This window comes from Nansenia antarctica, assembly GCF_963989245.1.
Source record: "Nansenia antarctica genome assembly, chromosome: 6".
In the NCBI taxonomy this organism is placed as follows: domain Eukaryota; kingdom Metazoa; phylum Chordata; class Actinopteri; order Argentiniformes; family Microstomatidae; genus Nansenia; species Nansenia antarctica.
The window spans coordinates 69,435,038-69,456,955 of NC_137676.1; the positions used below are offsets into that span (position 1 = coordinate 69,435,038).

The window sequence follows — 21,918 nt, forward strand, 5'->3', positions numbered from 1 at the left end:
CTTGTTATTGACAGATTGAGCCCTAAAGTGTTTATTTATGAACCTAGCAACTGGAAGAAGGGAACTGATGAGAATCGCAATAAGTCATCATTGTAGGATAAGGTTATGAGGTAAAAGTCCCAATGTATATCCGTCCATACTAATTGTATTTTCTTCCTCTGTGGCTTCCATCTGCAGAGTTGGCTACCCCTGATCACACATACCATGTGTGCAAATACATGGACCTGCCATCACCAGGGGATCATGCTTCATTTGAGGCACAAATTAGAGTCCAGGTCAGGACAGAGGACGAGGCAAGGGAGTGGGTAAAGGCAGCAAAACATGGAGGGGTAACATGGAGGGTCCAAAGAACCATTCCATGTCTGGCAAAGCGCATTCTTTTCAAGGTAACAGTTAAAATGTCTTGTGCCTGCTCCAAACAGTCACGTATCAGGCGGATGGCATTCACATAGGTTCTCAACTCCTTCCACTTTACGTTTATATAGTGAATATAATGTTTTGTTTAGGTGGACTACAAGTGTCAGCACCATGTTGATGTGAGGTCTATGACGGCCAATTCGAGACCTTCATCTAAAAACACATGCTGTCCAGCCACAATGTCTCTCACCCTGAAACAATGCCAGCCTCTAAGTGGGCGGATTAGCCGGTGAGTTGAGAGATGTATGCAGGTCTACTGTACGCTGATAATCATGTTGTTATATTCATCCTTGGCTTAAACTTAACATCCTCGTTAGCAGAGTATTTTTTTCCATTTTAAACTGTCCTGTATCAGCTTCTCTCACTCCAACCATCTGCATGTCCACCCTCACCACACCATATACCTTCTTTTAGGCCTCTGCCTTTTCCTTCAGCTCTATCTCCAGCATCCTTACCCCTACCAGCTTGTCTCCTATCTGCCATGTCCAAAACCAAGCTCTGCCTCTTGTTTAGTTCTTTGTCAGACAATGCCACCACGTGTAAAATTTCCTTTTCACTATTGGTGGTAGAATTCTGGTAGCATTCTGTCACAAATCATTCTTAAGACACTTCTCCACCCACTCCACCCAGCTTGCACTATCTTCTTCACCTCTATTTTACGCTCTCCATTACTTTGGATAGTTGACGCCAAGTATTTCAACTCATCCACATCCTCCTTGTTACCTCACCAATCCACTGATTCCCTCATTCACTGGCTCAAACTTAACATAATGTTGATATGATTCTGTCAACAGCTGCAAGGACAGACACATGCCTGACTTCCCATTGGAAGTCATGGTAAAGAACACCCACAACCACAACCTGTTTGTGGCCGAGGCCCTTGGGCACAGAGATGTGGGGAAGGAATCAATTGAGAGCCTGACGAGGCTTTTTGAAATCGGCCACTCTCCCACATCAGCACTTTGTGTGTTGAAGCACGACCTGCAAATGCAGTATGGGGAGAGATATGTCCATGCCTCAGCGAACAGAGAGATCTGCCCAGACCTCCAGTTTGTCCAAAGGTGCACCTTTTTTTTAAGATCATATTGTAGTTATTATGTATGTATTGTAAGACCCCTCACATGATTGGGGTTGAGACTGTATAATACTATGTTGATGATGGTTGTGTATGTGTCACACATTTGAACACATATGAGCAGTGGAGTGGGATGTATAGTTTGAAACGGTATACAGCATGCATATTATAACTTTATTGGCTAACATTTTTTTGTTCAGACTCTTCCAAAAGGTGTGCAGGAGAGTATGGTGCACAGCAAGGCCCTTCTATGCTGGAAGCTCTGGAACGACAGGTGGTGGAGTACAACACCAAGTGTGGAGAAGTGTGTGCCAGGATGACCACTTCCTCTGCTGGAGCTCCTCTCATCGCGATATGCTCCCCACTGATGAAACGCCTTCACACCAACAAGCACAGTGGGGAGCTCTGCTTCATCGACTCCTCGGGGAACATGGACAGAGAGAACTGCCGGGTCTTCCTCCTCCTCACACACACATGTGCAGGTGGCCTTCCCCTTGGGATCATCATCACTCAAGCGGAGGACAAAGGTACAATCTTTGAGGGGCTGGAGCTGCTGAAAGGGCTCATTGGAAGGGAAGGCTTTGCAGGGAAAGGACAGGCAGGACCTGGCGTGTTCCTGACAGATGACTCCAGTGCAGAGAGGGGAGCTCTAAAGCAGGCATTTCCTGAGGCTACACTGCTGCTCTGCTCCTTCCACCTCCTCCAAGCTACCTGGAGGTGGCTGTGGAGTAAGGAGAGTGATGTGGAGAAGGGAGACAGGCAAACCCTCTTTGCCTTCATCAGGGACATGTTGTACAGCAGGGAGGTCTCTGAGGTAGACAGGCTGTACAGGCAGGCCAGGGAAAATCCAGTTGCTGTCAGGTTAGTGTGGAGTTTAGAGACAGTTAGCTTTACAATAGTGAAGATAACTATTTCATGCCTGTAACATTGCATACATACAGAAGGAGATGCACCTCTATAGTTAATGTAATACACTTTTTGTCTTGTAATCCATTCCAGGTACCGTAAATACCTGGTCTACCTGGAGCGGCTGTACAACAGGAGGGAAGACTGGGCGCTGAGCTTCAGAGTGGAGCTGCGTACTCGAGGGAACGACACAAATAACTTTGTGGAGGCGGCGATGCGTGTCCTCAAAGACAAGATCATGCTGAGGACCAAATCGTTCAACCCTCCGCAGCTCTTTGATATGCTCACCTCCCGGCTGGAGACATACTATGTAGCCCGCATCACTGATGTTGCCCTTGGCCACAGAGAGGCTTTCCAGCGTTCCCGCTTCTTGGCTCATGACAGCAGCATTGAAGCCAGCGACATTCAGCAAGTAACAGTTTTAAATACTACTACTACTACTACTATTAGATTCACAGAAACTTTCAACACTGAGTTAGTGTTTAAACAGAATCTTCTCTTTCTTAATGTCTGACAGATTGAGGAGAAGCTGTTCAAGGTCAAGGGGTCGACAGCAATGTATGAGGTGGACATGGAGTCTGAGCTGTGCACCTGTCCAGCTGGACAGACAGGGGCACCATGCAGGCACCAAGAAGCAGTGGTGCAACACTACCACTGCTTGTCCAACAATTACATTCCCACTACTGCTGAGCAGAAAGCTGAGCTTCTGAAGCTCACATCAGGAGGTAATTTTGGGTTTTTATGATTTATAATGATAAAATAATAATAATTTATTGCATTTATAGAGCCCTTTTCCATCAAACAATGCTCAAAGTGCAGTGGGAGAGGAAGAAGGGGCACACCACATCACAACCAATGTGTAGCGCCCACCTGGGTGATGCTTAGGCTGCAGCTTGTGCACACTACAGCTCACCACACATCAGCTAGTGAAGAGGTGAAGAAGAGGGTAAAAAGGAGAAGGGGGACAAGGAAGGACTAGTACTAGATTATTTGTATGAAGATGTCAGCGGGTACGCAGGCATTGGACAGTACTAATGCCCGATCGTGGAGGCAAAGAACCTTAGCTAATTACTGCCCTAATAACACAGTTGCCTACCAAAAACAAAGAAATACTCCTACAGTAAAATATAAATTATTTGTGCTTTGCTATGTTTACGTAACCCAAACAACGTGCCTAGCAACAGGCATTAAGAATTATAACAATTCTTATGCTTGGAGTGCTATCGCAAAGACCATGGTACAATCTACTGTAGTCTATTAGACTTGCTCATCTCAACATTGTTTTTGTATTTTCAAGCAACCGTATCTGTGGACTTCTTCCAACCTCTGAGACAGTTCAGTCTGCTGGAGGGAACGCCACATCAGTCACTCCTGGGTAGGTGATCACAGTCAGGTTAGGTCACACAATACACTGTGTCAAAGTAGCAACAGGTTCTAGTAGAAGAATACATTTTCGACTACAGCTGTGTTTGCTCTGTGTTCCCTAGTATTGCACCATATAGTTTGTTTGCCATTCTGTGTGAAGCTGCAGGAGGTCCAGACCAGGATGTTCCCCCAGAGAGCGGAGGTGCAGAGGGGACTGCTGGACAACGGAACCCTGCTTTTGAGGAAACAGGTGTCCTTGTTAAACGGTGTGTGTGTGTGGGGGGGGGGGGGCAAATCCGCTCAATCATGTGTGTTGGGTATTCTTTGTGTTGAACCCTCACCTCAGAAATGAATAAAATGTTTTTGGACCTGTGAACTAAAAATAAAAAATAAAATAAAAAAGTTCATAATCAATCATGTGGGTGGGACAGACAGTAATACTTATGCACCTTTTTAAAAGTAGTGTGTGCAGACGTGAATGTCCTGCTGATGAGGGAGATTCTTTTGGTCCAATGGAAGAGGACCATGAAGTACATGTTCCTCTGCCTGGTCCGTATCATCCTGTATCATCATCATTGTTAACAGTGTTTGTTAATAGTGGTGAATGTGGTTCAGTGTGACTGCCATACAGACAGAGCACTGTAGTATTCAACGATTCTGCTGAGATTGGGATAGCATTGCGGATAATGGACATTTTTAGAACTGTTCCTTCACTGTATGTAAATTAATTCAAACCTATTTTCTTCTTGGATATCACAGATTCTGGTGGTGCCTCCATCGTGGAAAACATGATGGAGGATCTGAAAAGAAGAGGCCAAGAGGATCCCCTCTTCTTCGCTGGGTTGGTGAAGATGGCCAAACAGCATCAGCTGCTGAAGTACAACCCAGCTGCACTACTGTCAGCTGTCCACACCTTTGGAAGGAGCAGTACTCTGACCAGCAGACGGGCAGTCACTTTGAGGCGGGCCGCCAAACGGCCAGGCCCAATGATTGGCTGCCAGCCCACAGCTGTGGCACGGAGGAAGCAGAGCTGCGGCTCAAAAAGGCGCTTGTCTGCTGGGCGACCAGTCAAGCGGCACAACTTGACTTCTGCAGTGGCCTCAAACACCAGCCTGGCCAAAAAGCACTGAGGAACTGCCCCTCATCCACTACAGAGGCAGGACGCTACCGTACAGTGCCCCTCATCCACTACAGAGGCAGGACGCTACCGTACAGTGCCCCTCATCCACTACAGAGGCAGGACGCTACCGTACAGTGCCCCTCATCCACTACAGAGGCAGGACGCTACCGTACAGTGCCCCTCATCCACTACAGAGGCAGGACGCTACCGTACAGTGCCCCTCATCCACTACAGAGGCAGGACGCTACCGTACAGTGCCCCTCATCCACTACAGAGGCAGGACGCTACCGTACAGTGCCCCTCATCCACTACAGAGGCAGGACGCTACCGTACAGTGCCCCTCATCCACTACAGAGGCAGGACGCTACCGTACAGTGCCCCTCATCCACTACAGAGGCAGGACGCTACCGTACAGTGCCCCTCATCCACTACAGAGGCAGGACGCTACCGTACAGTGCCCCTCATCCACTACAGAGGCAGGACGCTACCGTACAGTGCCCCTCATCCACTACAGAGGCAGGACGCTACCGTACAGTGCCCCTCATCCACTACAGAGGCAGGACGCTACCGTACAGTGCCCCTCATCCACTACAGAGGCAGGACGCTACCGTACAGTGCCCCTCATCCACTACAGAGGCAGGACGCTACCGTACAGTGCCCCTCATCCACTACAGAGGCGCGACACAGTGGATTACAGTGCTCCTCTCTCATCGTTCCTTCGAGGCAGGACATAATATTTTGGTGCTCCTCTACCCCTTTGTATAATTGAAGACCCAAAGACGGCTCAAAAGGACAGTTTTGACTGCCATTGTATTTAATAGGCCTGCTATTGTCAATCTGTTCACTTCAATCTGTTCATATCAATAGGCCCTTTTCAATCAGTTCATATCAATCGGTTCTTTTCAATCAGTTCATTTCAGGTTCTAATGTTCATTTTTACAAATCTATACAAAACCTGATCTCACATGTTTTATCCTCAAGAGGATACATAGGCAGAACAACTGAACTGAACAACTGTTGCACTTTATGAGCCAGAGGATATGATTGATCTACTTGCCTATGAATTGTGTGTTGTCTACACAATGCATTCGCTTACACCCCAACCACTGTCAATCTCTGATGTTGGCTTGTAAGCCTACCTTCTGCTAATGTAACATTTCAAAACTAACTGGTCAAATTAACACATTTGATTAGCAGGTGGCTACCTTGTCGATTCACTTAAAAACACAGAATGCCAGGCAAGAATTTTAACGAATATGACAAGGACCTCATTTTATCACCTTGGAAATATTGTTAGGTAAAACTTTTCCTTTCCAATATTCCTTTTCATTGATACTGAAAGACTAATGCATGCTTTACTGGCAGGTTTGACAATGGTAAAGCTCTCCTGTCTGGTCTGGTCTTCCAAAAAAAGTGATTTTAAAAGTTATAAGTCAACTCCAACTAATTCAAAATTCTGCAGCACGTGTCTTCACAATGACCAGAAGGGCGGCTCACACACAGGACTTGAGAATGTCTGAAACTATGGAAGTTTTGAAATAAGACCTTTAAACACTGACTTTACCACACAGCTTTATGTGCTTGATGCGCTCATATTTTACTTTGTTTTCCAGTGTTTTCTTATTTCTCACTGTGTGATGTTAGTGTAGTAGCGCAGCCCTAGGCTATATAGCATCTATTTGATCACTGTCTGCTTTACACATGTCTGGACATGCACTATATGACTGTGTGCATGCCGGTATATGTCTTGGTACATATACTGTGTTTTTGAATGGAGTTATAATATAATGACTGACAATTACACTTTGACAAAGATGACAGTAAGCCACACAGTCCTATTGAAGAAGTGGGCTTGCTTGCTGTTGATATCTGAGCTCAAACAGAATGGGGGAGGGGGGTCTGACTGGCTTATTATAACCCATCATATAGGATGGATAGGGGCATTCTGAATGGTTGGGGTTGGGGGTCTGTGGTGGTTTAAATGAAACTTTAATCGACTCAAAAACTGCTTAGCTGGTGGGATGGACTCACACTCATGGACGCACATTTGCCATGTCTCTCCTGTGATGTTTTTAGCTCTTTTGCTCTGAGGTTGTAATTTAATGTAACTTATCGCTCTCTAAATGCTGCTGTTAGACACAAGCTTTTAGACATAAGCTCCAAGAGCTTGTTCGATCGTCTCGTTAAGAGAGGTCAGGGAATATTTTTTTACAGCTCACTTTTCTGGCCCCCTGGTGAAACTTCTGGAATATGTAGGGGTGGGACCCGCATCCCTTGTTCTCTGTAAAGCGCATTGTGTTGCCTCTGGGTATGAAATGTGCTATACAAATAAAGCTTAGATTGATTGATTGATCTCTTTTAGTAAAGAAACTGCAGCTTCCTGCCTACGGTCCGTTAGAGATGGCACATGCTTACAATGCTTACAATAATATTTTGCTTTTGGTATTATTGATAATGTTCATGCAAGGTTAAAAATGTCAGTAGGCCTAGTCTAGTAGCCTGCGTCTTATTCATTGCTGTAGCTTCAAGACTCCCCCCTTAAGGTATGATTGCCAATCATACCACGATGCACACACAGCTTGTCCCAGGTAGGAAAAAATAAATAAATAAACTAGATATTATACTTAGCTCCCACATCATGCCTACCTAAATATGTAGGGAGAGGGAGAGAGAGAGAGAGACAGGGGGAGAGAACGAGGGGGGGGGGTGGATATACACCAGTGAACACCATCCATCGATAGATGTTTGAAAACCAGTTAAGAGGAAAGTAAGAAGTCCAACCCTCCAGTAAATTGCCACTACAATGGAACATATAAAAAAATAAATAATAATAACACACAAAGCATGACATTGTAGCGTCCAACATATAACCAGTGCGTGCATGTATGACTCCAAGAGTACATAATGCAGTAGTTCAAAACATCAATGTCCACAATGCGTAATTTTGTCACTGTGTCAGGTCCAAGAGACTAAAGCTGTGTCCGGTGTGATGTATATATGTGTGTGTGTGTGTGTGTGTGCGCGTGTGTGTGTGTGCGTGTGTGTGAGTGCACATGTATGACTCCAAGAGTACATAGTGCAGTAGTTCAAAACATTAATGTCCACAATGCATAATTATGTCCCTGTGTCAGGTCCAAGAAACAAAGTTGTGTCTGGTGTAATGCATATATGTGTGCATGTGTGTGCGTGTTCGCGGACGGACGAGGACCAAGAGTGTGTAGGTGCGTTGGGGGGAGAGGGGAAAGGAGAGCGGGAGAGGGGTGGGGGGTGGGGGCTGGGGGCGTAGAGCGATGGAGAGTGTGGGAGTAGGTTTTCAACCCAAGGTGATGGCCAGGGGGCTAGCTTTCAATGGTTCAATCCAGAATAGTATAGCAGGCTACTTACAGTTGGCTAGGAACAGAGGTTTTTTGCTCCCACAGTTGATTTCTTCACACCAAGCTGCTTACCTATTGCAGATTCAGTCTTCCCAGCCTGGTGCAGGTCTACAATTTTGTTTCTGGTGTCCTTTGACAGCTCTTTGGTCTTGGCCATAGTGGAGTTTGGAGTGTGACTGTTTGAGGTTTTGGACAGGTGTCTTTTATACTGATAACGAGTTCAAACAGGTGCCATTAATACAGGTAACACGTGGAGGACAGAGGAGCCTCTTAAAGAAGAAGTTACAGGTCTGTGAGAGCCAGAAATCTTGCTTGTTTGTAGGTGACCAAATACTTATTTTACAGAGGAATTTACCAATTCATTCATTAAAAATCAGACAATGTGATTTCCTGGATTCTTTCCCCCCATTCTGTCTCTCATAGTTGAAGTGTACCTATGATGAACATTACAGGCCTCTCTCATCTTTTTAAATGGGAGAACCTGCACAATTGGTGGCTGACTAAATACTTTTTTGCCCCACTTGTATACTGCACAACAGAGAATTACAATCTCTGCTGCTTCGCTTTTTCTTCAACGATCAAGGTGCGACTCAACGTGGAGAAGGCCCAGGAGAAACAGCGGGAAAGCTACCGGAGGAGGATCAAGAAGGGAACCAAGCGGTTTGAGATCCTCCCGGGCATGGAGGTCCTGAAGAAGGATGAGAGGAAACGTGGGAGACCTGGTCGCACAATGGACCCAGACTGGCCAACTAAGTACCGGTAAATGTTAGACTTTTAAGAATATTCAGAATGAGAGGGTGATGTGTGATGTCCAATTTTGCCATTATTAATGCATATTTTCTTCAGGGTGACTGAGGTTGGGGACAACAATTTGGTGCAGTTGGATACCTTGGCTGGCCAACAACTGGGAACCAAAACCCCCTATGCCTCAGTGAAGCCTCTGCGGAAGAGTAAGTGTAACATACAGTTCACATTTTAAAGTTAATGTAATGTGAAACTGTATTTTTTTTTACCACAAGATGTCATTCTACAATTGTTTTGTTGATTGACTTAAGGATTCCGAGCCTGCCCGCCCACTCAGAAAGCTGTGTCCCATCCACCGGAGCCAGTGTGTTCTGATGACCCTGAACCGCTAAACTCTGAGCCGGAGTGGGACTCACTTCAGGTACACTTAAAAATCTAAATTCCTATGGCTGAATACTGTAACATGACAGTCCCTTTAACCCAACATCATTATGTTTTTTAGGCACCATCTCAGCTGCTAGATGTCATCATCACAGATGTTCAGCTGGGGCGGGCCTGTCCAGCTTTACCTAGCAGGTTGGAGGTGCTTAGGCCTTTCGTTCTGAAACCCAATTGTTGGCTGGATGATCTCTCCATTGACCATGCTCAGGCTCTTTTACAGGCTCAACATCCCCATGTAGGAGGCCTCTACGCCACAACGTCCCTCTCCCTCCTCTCCTCCGTGCCTGCATCAACCCTGGGGTTTGTTCAGATTTTAAATGTTTGTTCAAATCATTGGGTTACTGTTACGGTCTCCTCCCTCCACTGCTGTCTTGTTCTGATTGTGTTGCAGGATGGCAGTGGGGAGAGGAGGCCTGATTGGCTGATGTAGCACACCTGTGCCTATTTAGGTTGTGCATTGGGGATCAGTCCCTCTCTCTCTCTCTCCATACAGGTTATCCTTTTTTGACTCTTCTGTTAGTGGCAACCTTTTGTTCCTTTGTTTCACCCTTACAACATTCCACATACAGATCACTCACCCACACCCTACACAACTGATAAAACTGACTATCACATCCCATTTCTAAATTACTTATTTTGTTTTAGTTATTAATAAAATAATCATTTACCTTTACCCTGGACTTGTCTCCCTATTTTGTCACTTTCTCTGAGCCGGGTTAGTGACAAATGGGGGCTCGGCCGTCGGATTTAGTTGTTTTAGGACTTTTTGTTGTAGTTTGGTTAGCGCTCTTTGTTTCACTGTTTGATAGTTTCAGTGATTTGTTTTTTTTTGGTTGGTTCTTTGTTAAGCGCTAAACATTTGGGAGATAAGTTGGGTATGGTTTTGTTGATGCTGTGGCATCTTAGTTACCTTTCTGTTGTGATTTGTGCCAACAGTTATTTGTGTTTAAGAAAAAAGGGGAACCAAGGCACTCTTATTGTAGAAAAAATTAAAAAGCCTTTATTAGGAGTGGCTATGCCGACGCGTTGCGGTCTTCTGACCTTCCTCAGGGCACATGGAGTACTGGTACAAACATTTCACTTATGACTATGTGACTATTTTGTCACTCGATACAGCAGGGAGGCGGCTCGCATCAACAACATCTTAAAAAAGAACTGGAGCATCATAGAAAGTGACCCAGCTTTGCATGATGCACTCCCAAAGCCCCCGTCTGTCTCATACCGATGCGCACCCACCCTCAAGGACAAACTGGTGCGTAGTGACATGGTGCCTAAAACCAAACAGCATTGGCTATCAGCCCCTGAAGGCCATTACCAGTGTGGACACTGCAATTATTGTCAACACATGATCAGAACCAAGCACTTCACAGATACAAGTGGCTTCAGGTACCAGCTAAAGTCACAGCTGGCCTGTGGTGGGGGTGTCGTCACCAGAGTGGATTGTCTTCTCCTGTGCTCTCTCTTTGATTCTGGGAAAGTCTTCCTCAAAATGGTTCAGATTGCCCTGGATCATCACTGTTCCTTTTTTGGATACGTTTATAATTGTTTGTTCATCCTCTGAATTTATTCTAAGTCTCCATACACAACTAAAACCTTCTTTTATGACAGAGGAGTAGTGGTCTATTATGGCAGCGTGCCACGCCTGGGGCTTTCACACTGTTCCTCTTCACACCTCAGGGTTATTGAGGTTGCAGGCTGTCCTTTAGTATCCAGGTTATAAAGCAGTACTCACTCTGGTTCACTGTTTTCCAGGTGTCAGTGTAGCTTCCCCAGTTTGTAAACAATCTTTGGGTAAGTCTAATATAGATATAGTATTATAAGCTCATCTTCACATTTGAAAAATGCTTCTTGGTTTTTTTGCTCTCTCTCTCTCTCTCTCTCTCTCTCTCTCTTTCTCTGTCTCTCTCTCTCTGTAACTCATAGTTATGCCATGGCCACCTGGTGTCAGTGTCCAGCCTTGCAAAAAAAATAATCAGAAAATCAGATTAGATGTAGCCTAGCAATGTGCCCTGGCAGATGATATTCTCTCTAGTTAATGTCTTTCCTCTGACTATAATGAACGTGATGACATTTTCAATATAGTACACAGTACGTGAGCTTAACATTCTAAGGTTCTGTCTCCGTTTAGGGCAGTTCAGAGATATTGAAAAAAGCTCGTTTTCTCTGTTTATTGGTCAAAATCAGGTGTTTTTGCTGAAACCACCCTATGTTCTACGGCCGATTTCTAAACACTCAAAGAGGCTAGAAACAAACTTTTTTTTTCTGATGAAAGAAGAGAGTCTAAAGTTTTGGTAGATATGTTCAATGTTTATGTAGTCCGAAAAGTCAATATTTGGTGGGTCTTCAAAGTTCAGCGAAAATGCCCCAAAAGTCTGGCAGTGTGGAGCTCTCCGCTCTGAACATGGCTGGCAGTCAAAGAGTTAAAGATGTATGCCATCATACCAAATCGTACTTTCAGAAACTGACGGGATACACCACAATCATACCCTATTGCTCAAGTAATTATGCTAGGACTTTTAATAAAGTGTTGGCCACTTGTTGGCCTTGCTGAAGCAAGCCCACTAATAAGATATATGACAGATGAAAGACAGTTACAGAAACTCGAACAATCTCACACCAACGCCAAGACCAAAAAAAAAGGGATGGAAACGCTGTCAAAGCTCACAAGGTGGGTTTATTTCATTAAAGGGGGAGAAATTCACACAGAATACATGCCTCCCCTTCTACCTCTCAGACGTCATCGTTGAGTTTTTAGTTTTTTTCATTTCATGGTTTCTGAAAATAGAACTTTACACACCTTTATTTTTTTTCAAGCATGCAAACACAGGGGAGGAGAAACACCAGGTAAAACACAGAGAGAGAGAGAGAGAGAGAAAAAAAAATAAGGTATCCCTTGAAATCAGTGGGCGATCAACTCTGGACATGGAGAGATAACAGGGTGTGTGGAGATACAGGGTTTTGTTCCAGCCCGGTCTTTTGCAAGACTTATAAAATAAAATAAGCCTGGATTTTCCTTTAGTGACGTTGATGGAATACCCCCCAGAGTTGACCGCTCTCGCTTTTAGCCTTCAGGAAAACAGTTGCAGCAGTTGTTGTTGTTGTCGTCGGTTACGGAAGAGGAAACCCCAGTCCAGGGGGGTGTTCCATCACCGTCGCTAAAGGAAAATCTAGGCTTATCCTGATAAGTGTTTTCTGTAGGCTCTCTGTGTGTGTGTTTCCTGTAGGCTCTCTTGTGTGTGTGTGTGTTTCCTGTAGGCTCTGTGTGTGTGTGTTTCCTGTAGGCTCTGTGTGTGTGTGTGTGTGTTTCCGGTAGACTCTGTGTGTGTGTGTGTGTGTTTCCTGTAGGCTGTGGTGTGTGTGTGTGTGTGTGTGTGTGTGTGTGTGTGTGTGTGTGTGTGTGTGTGTGTGTGTGCTCATGGCTGGCTCTGGATGTGTCTGCGTAGCTCCTGGGCCTTGTCTCTCAGGTCTGGCCGGCTGTCTGTCTGCAGCGTGGAGAGAGACCTCTGCAGCTGCTCACGAGACTTCCCCGACACACACTCCCACTGACCGCTCTCTGGAACACACACACACACACAAAGAGAGAGAGAGAGAGAGAGAGAGAGAGAGAGAGAGAGAGAGAGAGAGAGAGAGAGAGAGAGAGAGAGAGAGAGAGAGAGAGAGAGAGAGAGAGAGAGAGAGAGAGAGAGAGAGAGAGAGAGAGAGAGAGAGAGAGAGAGAGAGAGAGAGAGAGAGAGAGAGAGAGAGAGAGAGAGAGAGAGAGAGAGAGAGAGAGAGAGAGAGAGAGAGAGAGAGAGAGAGAGAGAGAGAGAGAGAGAGAGAGAGAGAGAGAGAGAGAGAGAGAGAGAGAGAGAGAGAGAGAGAGAGAGAGAGAGAGAGAGAGAGAGAGAGAGAGAGAGAGAGAGAGAGAGAGAGAGAGAGAGAGAGAGAGAGAGAGAGAGAGAGAGAGAGAGAGAAGAGAGAGAGAGAGAGAGAGAGAGAGAGAGACAGAGACACACACACACACACAGTTAAGAGTTGATATTAAACAGCATGTAGGGAACCATCACACACACACAGTTAAGAGTTGACATTAGACAGCATGTAGGGAACCATCACATACACACACACACACACACAGTTAAGAGTTGACATTAGACAGCATGTAGGGAACCATGGCACAGGAGACCCGACACCTCTACAGGCCCTGTCGGCAGGAACCCTCTCATCACTCTGTGTGGAGTCACAGGCTACAGCACACTGCTCAGTACTGTCACCATGGAGACGTACACACACACACACACACACACACACACACACAACACACACACACACACACACACACATACACACACACACACACACACACATACACACACACACACAAACACACACACAAACACACACACACACACACACACACAAGCACACACTTCTCTCTCCCTCTCCCTGGCTCCCTCTGGGAAGGACCAACTGACCGGGCCCTGAGCTGAGCTGCAGGACTCTCTCTGACCGGGGGGGAGGGTTTCTTCTTCTTGCGGCGACCCAGCCGGAGCGCGCCGGGGAGGGGGTCGTCTCTGGGGCTCCTTGGCCCACCCTCCTGCTCTGGAGGTCTGTGGAGGCGAGACCTTCTCTACACACCAGCCGTTCTCCACCTCCCTACAATCACAGTGGAAGGAGCGCAGTTATTTACGCAGTTATGCATACCCTAACACACAGACAAATTAACAAAACAAATGAATTAAAAAATAAATCAAATGTCTTACTTTGATGCTCTGCGTAAAAAGTAGGACCGGGCAAAGTCCGAGTGGCGGTCCAACCACGCCTCCACCCTCTGGCTCTCCACGCCGTCTCCAAGCTCCCAGCGGCGCGTCCGAGCGCGGCGACTCCACAGAGGCGAAAAGATCCACCCGGCGCTCATCACCACGGAACCCTCTTCCCCCGCTCCCTCCCGGGGCGTAGAGAGCTCTCTCCCCCCTCCCTCCCCGGCCGTAGAGAGCTCTCTCCCCCCTCCCTCCCCGGGCGTAGAGAGCTCTCTCCCCCCTCCCTCCCCGGCCGTAGAGAGCTCTCTCCCCCCTCCCTCCCAGGCCATAGAGAGCTCTCTCCCCCCCCTCCCTCCCCGGCCGTAGAGAGCTCTCTCCTCCCTCCCTCCCCAGGCGTAGAGAGCTCTCTCCCCGGCCGTAGAGAGCTCTCTCCCCCCTCCCTCCCCGGACGTAGAGAGCTCTCTCCCCCCTCCCTCCCCGGCCGTAGAGAGCTCTCTCCCCCCTCCTTCCCCGGGCTAGAGAGCTCTCTCCCCGCTCCCTCCCCGGGCGTAGAGAGCTCTCTCCCCGCTCCCTCCCCGGGCGTAGAGAGCTCTCTCCCCCCTCCCTCCCCGGCCGTAGAGAGCTCTCTCCCCCCTCCCTCCCCGGCCGTAGAGAACTCTCTCCCCCCTCCCTCCCCGGGCGTAGAGAGCTCTCTCCCCCCTCCCTCCCCGGGCGTAGAGAGCTCTCTCCCCCCTCCCTCCCCGGCCGTAGAGAGCTCTCTCCCCCCTCCCTCCCCGGCCGTAGAGAACTCTCTCCCCCCTCCCTCCCCGGGTGTAGAGAGGTCTCTCCCCCCTCCCTCCCCGGCCGTAGAGAGCTCTCTCCCCCCTCCCTCCCCGGGCGTAGAGAGCTCTCTCCCCCCTCCCTCCCCGGGCGTAGAGAGCTCTCTCCCCCCTCCCTCCCAGGGCGTAGAGAGCTCTCTCCCAGAGCAGCAGGGGGGAGTCGCACCGGGAGTCGCTCCTCCATCCGCTGACATTAACTCCAGCACTTGGGAATGGAGGCAGGGGGGCATACCGTCTCTCAGGTAACGCGAAAACAACTCTCCTAAACTCAGTTTGGCGGCGGTTGTTATTTCCCTTTAAAAAATAAATAATATATATATATAGGCTATATATATATAAACACAGACGAGACCGAGGCAGAGAGAGAGAGGAATGTGAAAGGCGAGAAAAAGCGACTGGTCACGGAACGCTCACACGGGGTGCGTTCGTAGATTTGCTCTGAGAGCGCCGGAGCGCACACTGTGTTCACCGTCAAGAGGCATTCCATGAGTGCTGATCAGATGTCCAGAGCGAGTTTACGAACGCAGCCTCGGTTCACTGCGCGCAGGTGGCATGTGTTGCTGAAGGTAGCTTAATCCCATTAGCCGGTGTCGTGGACTGAATGGATCCCAAATGAATATCAGAACAGAGCACGAGAGAAATGATCATGTTATCATAGAAGCGCTTTATTATTGTAAGCAACATACAGGTTAGTCAACAACCATACACAACAACCCAGATTCACTCTCCCCAGCTCCCTTCCCAGCCTCCTTATCAACCCTTTTTTCTCCCCCCCCCTGCCCCCACCAATGGCCTTTGTTCACAAAGACAGGAACTGTGTCCTGCCAAGACATTGTAAGATTTTTCCCACTACACCGGCAAAACACACTGATTTATTTTGTACATTCAAGGAACGGATTACAGCCACTGAACTCTGGCGTCCATTGCAAGGTAGCTACAGACATTTGGGTAAAACAATAGAAATATTCAACGTTCAGACATTGGAAGTAGTAGCACCATAACTAATAATATACTAAGTGCCGACCAGAACATCATTATTTCTGAAGTCGATTGGTTCACCAGATCTCAAAGCGCTGGTCTGTCAGGAAGGGAGTTCTGTCCCCTTTTTTTGCCTGTTTTTGCATTTGTATTGTACTTGTTTTGTTCATATATATGTGAAAAAAGCATAAATGCACCTTCTGTAATGCCAGTAGCTGACTGGTAAACTGTCTGTAATGCTGGAAGGACACTCCTGCCTGTTTGAGTCTCATAGTCCTTCACATGGGAGTACAGGTCCAGCAGGAAATCACATTGAAGTGGACCGTTTTCATCACGGAGGGGGAAAGTGCTGTAACTGCACACTGATGACAACAGCTTCAGTGTCTTCTCTCCTGTCTGCTCCTCCCACTCTGCTGCTTGACAGAAGAGCTTCCCCAGGAACTTCTTATCAAACTTATCATTACAACTGTTGAGCATAAAGAAGAGAGAATGATTGAGACTCAACAGTTAAACAGCAATGAAACCTAAACAGAGGCATGAAAAAAGTGGACAAAACCAAAAGAAAGGTGACTTGACCACCTGATAAACAGCTATAACACATTAAAGTACAGCCATGGTATTCAATATAGAATAATGGCTGTCATGTAGAATTCCAGAAGTGATCTATAATCAGTGAAACGATGCCAAACAAATGATTTAACTCCTAAGACTGATCTGTCAACTTCAAATGCAAAGCCTAAATAGTGGCTACGTTGTTAGACATGTTTAATGCCACACTTCACATACTAAGTAGGAACTACTTTAATAAACCCACTCACCTGAGCTGTGAGATGTAGGGCAGGCACTGAAGGAAACTCCTCACTTCACTCTCTTCATCTGACCAGCCCCACAGCTCTACTGGTTTCTTCTCTGGTTGGAGTTTCAGCACTTCTAGGAGCAGGGAGGCCTTTCTCTCTGAGAGGTCTATGAACCAGACTGCAAAAATAACCAATTCAAATGATTCTATTCTTCTTAGGTTTGTTGCCTGAATATAATATTATTATTTCCCCCAAATGAAAAGATATTCACGATGCACACAATCAATAATGTTCCCATACTTTCCATTTTTTTTATTTCTACAACTTCACCTTTTAAATTCAGAATTTCATACAATTTTTGCAAATATGTAACATGACATACTTCATTATGTCAAACCAAGTATTATTACACAGGGTCTTGAAAGGAGAGGATTTCACTATTGGCCTCTTAGGACAACTCAGGTCAGTAAGATGATATTTAACCTAAACATTACAAATAGGCAGAAACTGTGTTGGGCTTAGGTCTTGTTGCTCACCATTTACAGGGACCTGTGTTTCCAAGCTGGGTTCACTAGTGTCTCCCTCTCTGTGGACAGCAGACACTCTGACTCTGTAGCAGGTACTGAGAGGTGGGGTGATATCACAGAAACATTCATCCCCCTTTGTTAACATGGTAGACCAGCCATCCAATCCTGCCTCTTTATATTCCACCTTGTAATGTAGTAGAGAGGAACGAACCTCCGGGCAAGTTATGTGGCCATTGGTTGACGCATGCTGAATAAATGTCTACATTTTCAAAGCACACACTCTAAATCAGCATTAAAAAAAACATCCAGACAAATTAGTGGTTCACCTACCTGTCGTCACCTTCAGGACTGTCCATATCCCTCCAGTGATCACCGATGCACTAGCTGGCAACCTAAAACAAATTATTATTAGTATTGTGAGACAGTCCACCATGGATGGCTTTCCCTGTTGTTGTTGTTGTTGTTGTTGTTGTTGTTGTTTATGTTACCGTTATTACCGTTGTTACCGTTATTGTTGATTGGTTACTGTATGTCACATGATCAAGTGAACCATAGAACTAGATTCTTGTACAGGATATCCTCACTTGTCAGTAAAAACACACTGAGGACCCTAACAGGAGCTCTCATTCAATGTCACTTCGACTATGCCGTAACATCATGGTACTATAGAACCACAAAGGCCCATAAAACAAGACTCCAGACAGCCCAAAATAAACTGGTTAGGCTTCTGCTAGGCCTCAACCCTAGGACACATCTAACCGCTGCTCATTTTTTGAGCCTTGATTGGCTACGAGTAGTTGACAGAGTGCAGCAGCTTGCACTGGGCCTGGTCTTCAAGATACGCTACACCACAAAGACACCCAAGTACCTGTCAACATACTTCCAAAAAGTGAACAACGTCCACACATACAACACCAGAGGAAGCTCCACGAACCACGTTCAACCGCGTTGCACCACAAACAAGGGGTTAAACTCGTTTGCAAACTATGCAGTAAAAATGTGGAACGCCCTTCCTATAATCTTAAAGGAGTGCAAAACACTGCCCACCTTCAAAACCACTCTCAAAAAACATTTACAGGAGGCTGCAATCCGTAACTGGACCCTCTAAATCAAAAATCAGATTAAAAGACCCGAACTACCCACTGTACATACTTTGTGTTTTGTCCCCCGCCCCCACCTGTGGTGTATGTCCCCACCTGTCCTACCCGCTGTACATACCTTATGTTTTGTTGTATTGTTCTTCCCATGATGGATGTGTGTTTATCTTGTAGATAGTAATAGTTATTTGTCTGTATTATCTTGTAGATAGTACTAGCTTTTTTGTCTGTCTTACATGTAACGATGAATTGAGAATCAAGGACCCCAATTGAAATAAGCCAGTGGCTTTCTTGGGTTTTTATCCTGTTAGTTGACCTTGTATGTAATATGTACTTTCATGTACCTACTTCTGCAAATCTTCTAATAAAGTTTTCAATCAATCAATCAATCACCCAGACAGAGAGAGATATAGCTCGTTACCTAGGTTAGAGCTAGTGTTCCCGTCATCTATTAACCTGCCATCTGGGACACAATTAGTTGTATCTTGTATTGTGTATTATTGAAGAAGTTCACTAAAGAACCAGAAACGGAGAATCCCTTGTCGTGTGAGTCATTATACCCACCTGGCACATCAGACGAGCAAGTTACTCTAACGGACAAAACACGACAATAGCTTGAATGCTAATCATTACAATGTGCAGTAAATATAACCAAACATCCAAAGACAGACATATAACAATAATGGATAACAATTCAACTTACACATATTGCCACTGAAAGGGTAAAAAACTAACAGAAACCAAACAATGACCAACGATGGGGCAAGAACATTGAACGATAGTCAAAAAACGATAGTTTTCTTGTTGTCAAAGAAACCAGGAAGTGCGGAGCAATAAACAGCAGTAAACAAAACGCCACAAGATGGCCGAGGCGAAATACTCCAAAGACAAAAACAACTACGCCCCCTAGTGGCAGAAAAGGACTCAAACAATACATGGAAACCGTTCCATGACAGTATCCTCCCTATTCCCCTTGGACGAAATGTTGAGGAATAATGTAACAGTATGTATCACGAGCTAGGTGCTGTTTTCTAGGTTCCCAGCATGAGACAACATGAATGTGGTTTGATTACATTATGTTGTGCCTCCTTGTATACGTATGCTATCTTTGGGACAACTTATTGCATTCGTTATAGAAGTGTTGCTGTCATTATCATACAGCTTACCTATTCATTTAGTCTATAATACCACAGTAATTACATGATGTTGGTTTTGATTGATTGATTGAAAACTTTATTAGAAGATTTGCAGAAGTAGGTACATGAAAGTACATATTACATACAAGGTCAACTAACAGGATAAAAACCCAAGAAAGCCACTGGCTTATTTCAATTGGGGTCCTTGATTCTCAATTCATCGTTACATGTAAGACAGACAAGACAGACAGACAGTCTCATGTCTTCCTTTATGATACATCTCCTCCTTACAGATATGAAAGGACTGGATATGTAAAAACTATGTGCATACTCTATCAAGTGTATTGAATCTTCCAAGATACTGGGAAGGAAGCAGACTGTTTGTTTGCACAGAGAGAGGGTGAGTTGAGGATGTCGAAATGTCTGTTGACCGCGCTACGCTAACGCCATGTACCATCTTTCTAGTCCATGAAATAGCCTACCATCTATGTAGCAATGTTTTTATCCTAGTTAAATAAACACCCTTAAACTGCAGCTACTACGGACTCCTGGTCGTTCCTTGGACTCAGGTGACAGACAGATCTCCCTGCACTATCTATCTATCTACTATCTATCTATCTACTATATATATATATATATATATATATATATATATCTACCTACCTATCTATCTATCTATCTACCTATCTATCTATCTATCTACATATCTATCTATGTATCTACTATCTATCTATCTATCTATCTATCTGTCTATCTATCTGTCTATCTATCTATCTATCTATCTATCTATCTATCTATCTATCTATCTATCTGTCTATCTATCAATCTATCTATCTATCTATCTATCTATCTATCTCCCTGCACTAGCCCTCTTGTTGTCTGAGGCCTAATGATCATAATAATAATGACCATAATGATGAATATAGATTTAAGATGAATCACAACCACAATAGGAACCATTAGACCACCATTAGTGCTAGATCCTTCTCTGCCAGCACCAATCCCAATCTTCTTATCTATTCTCAATACAATACAGTTTTTCTCAGTCGCTTTGGTGCATTTCTCACATCACTATTAACATTTGCACCACAGTTAGTGCATTTCTCAGAACAATTAGTACAAACTGCAAAACCTAGGTGTTAACCTGCAAAAGCGTGTCACTTGCTCAAAATGGATAGTTCATTCCTCAAAAGCAAGTATTCATGTCAATGAAAGTGTCAGTGTCATCAAAATGAAAAGTCCTGACACCATTGTTTATGAACAAGATAGTCAAATGGCTTTGTCATGTTTTCATTATGACAGTTCACTCTGTAAGTGTTTTCCAATGCAAAAAAGTCAGATCTTGGTGACACTACCTGAAAATGCTCAAGACAGTACTATACACTATTTGCACAGCCATTTGAAATCTACAGTGGGTTACACATTACTGTATTTAGTGAGGTAAATGAGTACAAGACACTGAATAGTTATGTTTCACATTTTTACTGCATATGCTCTTTGCAATTCTAATTTGTTCACAGCATTGTGCAAAAGAAAAATACAAACTTATTTACCACAAACATAAGAAATACCCTTTGGGTAGAGCTGTGCACAACTGTAAACAATATTGCAGTACATATTGGAACTGAATTGGAACATACAACATGCACAGTACTGTAAATCATTCATTCACATCCAGACGTTCCTGTCTGTCTGGCCAAATATTTTCATCGACATCACAGCGAATATCATCCCTGACAATGCAGTGAGGAAAGTATCTCCTTGAGTGGCGAATCCACCCTCTGCAGGGCTGTGCTGTGATGTCATCACATGCTGCATCCATGGCCGCTAGCAAGGCCATTTGGGTATGTGGATGCCGGTCATATACCTTCCACCTCCAGGCAGAGAAAAACACCTCTATTGGATTCAGGAATGGGGAGTAGGGAGGGAGATATTCCACCAGCATCCTTTCATGTGCTGCAAACCACTGTCTGACCAGATCTGAGTGGTGAAAACGCACATTATCCCAACAACATACTTGTTCAGATGGTCTCCATTTAGACCCCTCTCATTCTCAGGGATTATGTCCCTGTAAAGAATGTCTAAAAAAGTCAGCAGATGTTGTGTGTTGTATGGACCAAGACAGGGTATATGGGTGAGGACGCCGTTTTCTGAGATGGCTGCACACATTGTAATATTCCCTCCTCGTTGGCCTGGGACATCAATGGTTGCTCTCTGTCCAATGCGATATCTTCCACGCCTTCTACCTTTTGCCAGATTGAAACTCACCTCATCAACGTATATGAATGTGTGCAGCGGTTCCCTGGCCTCCACCTCCAGTACATGCTTTATCCCAGAATAGAGAGAGAGAAAAAAACTATTAAAACTTTTCCTGTGTAACATAA

At 45.3% G+C, this 21,918-nt stretch overlaps 1 protein-coding gene and 1 long non-coding RNA gene across 2 annotated transcripts in view; one reads left to right on the forward strand and one right to left on the reverse strand.

Annotated features, from left to right (window-relative positions):
- The window catches only part of LOC308160889 (uncharacterized protein), a gene marked incomplete at both ends in the record, with an annotated part of 70,390 nt that overhangs the window by 13,501 nt on the left and 34,971 nt on the right, over positions 1–21,918 (forward strand). The window lies entirely within an intron of this gene.
- LOC308159782 lies at positions 16,816–19,200 on the reverse strand. The gene is made up of 4 exons (XR_013937489.1): positions 19,102–19,200; positions 17,632–17,693; positions 17,311–17,396; positions 16,816–16,952 (listed from the first exon to the last, which is right to left on the reverse strand). It is a non-coding gene; the product is annotated as an uncharacterized lncRNA (long non-coding RNA).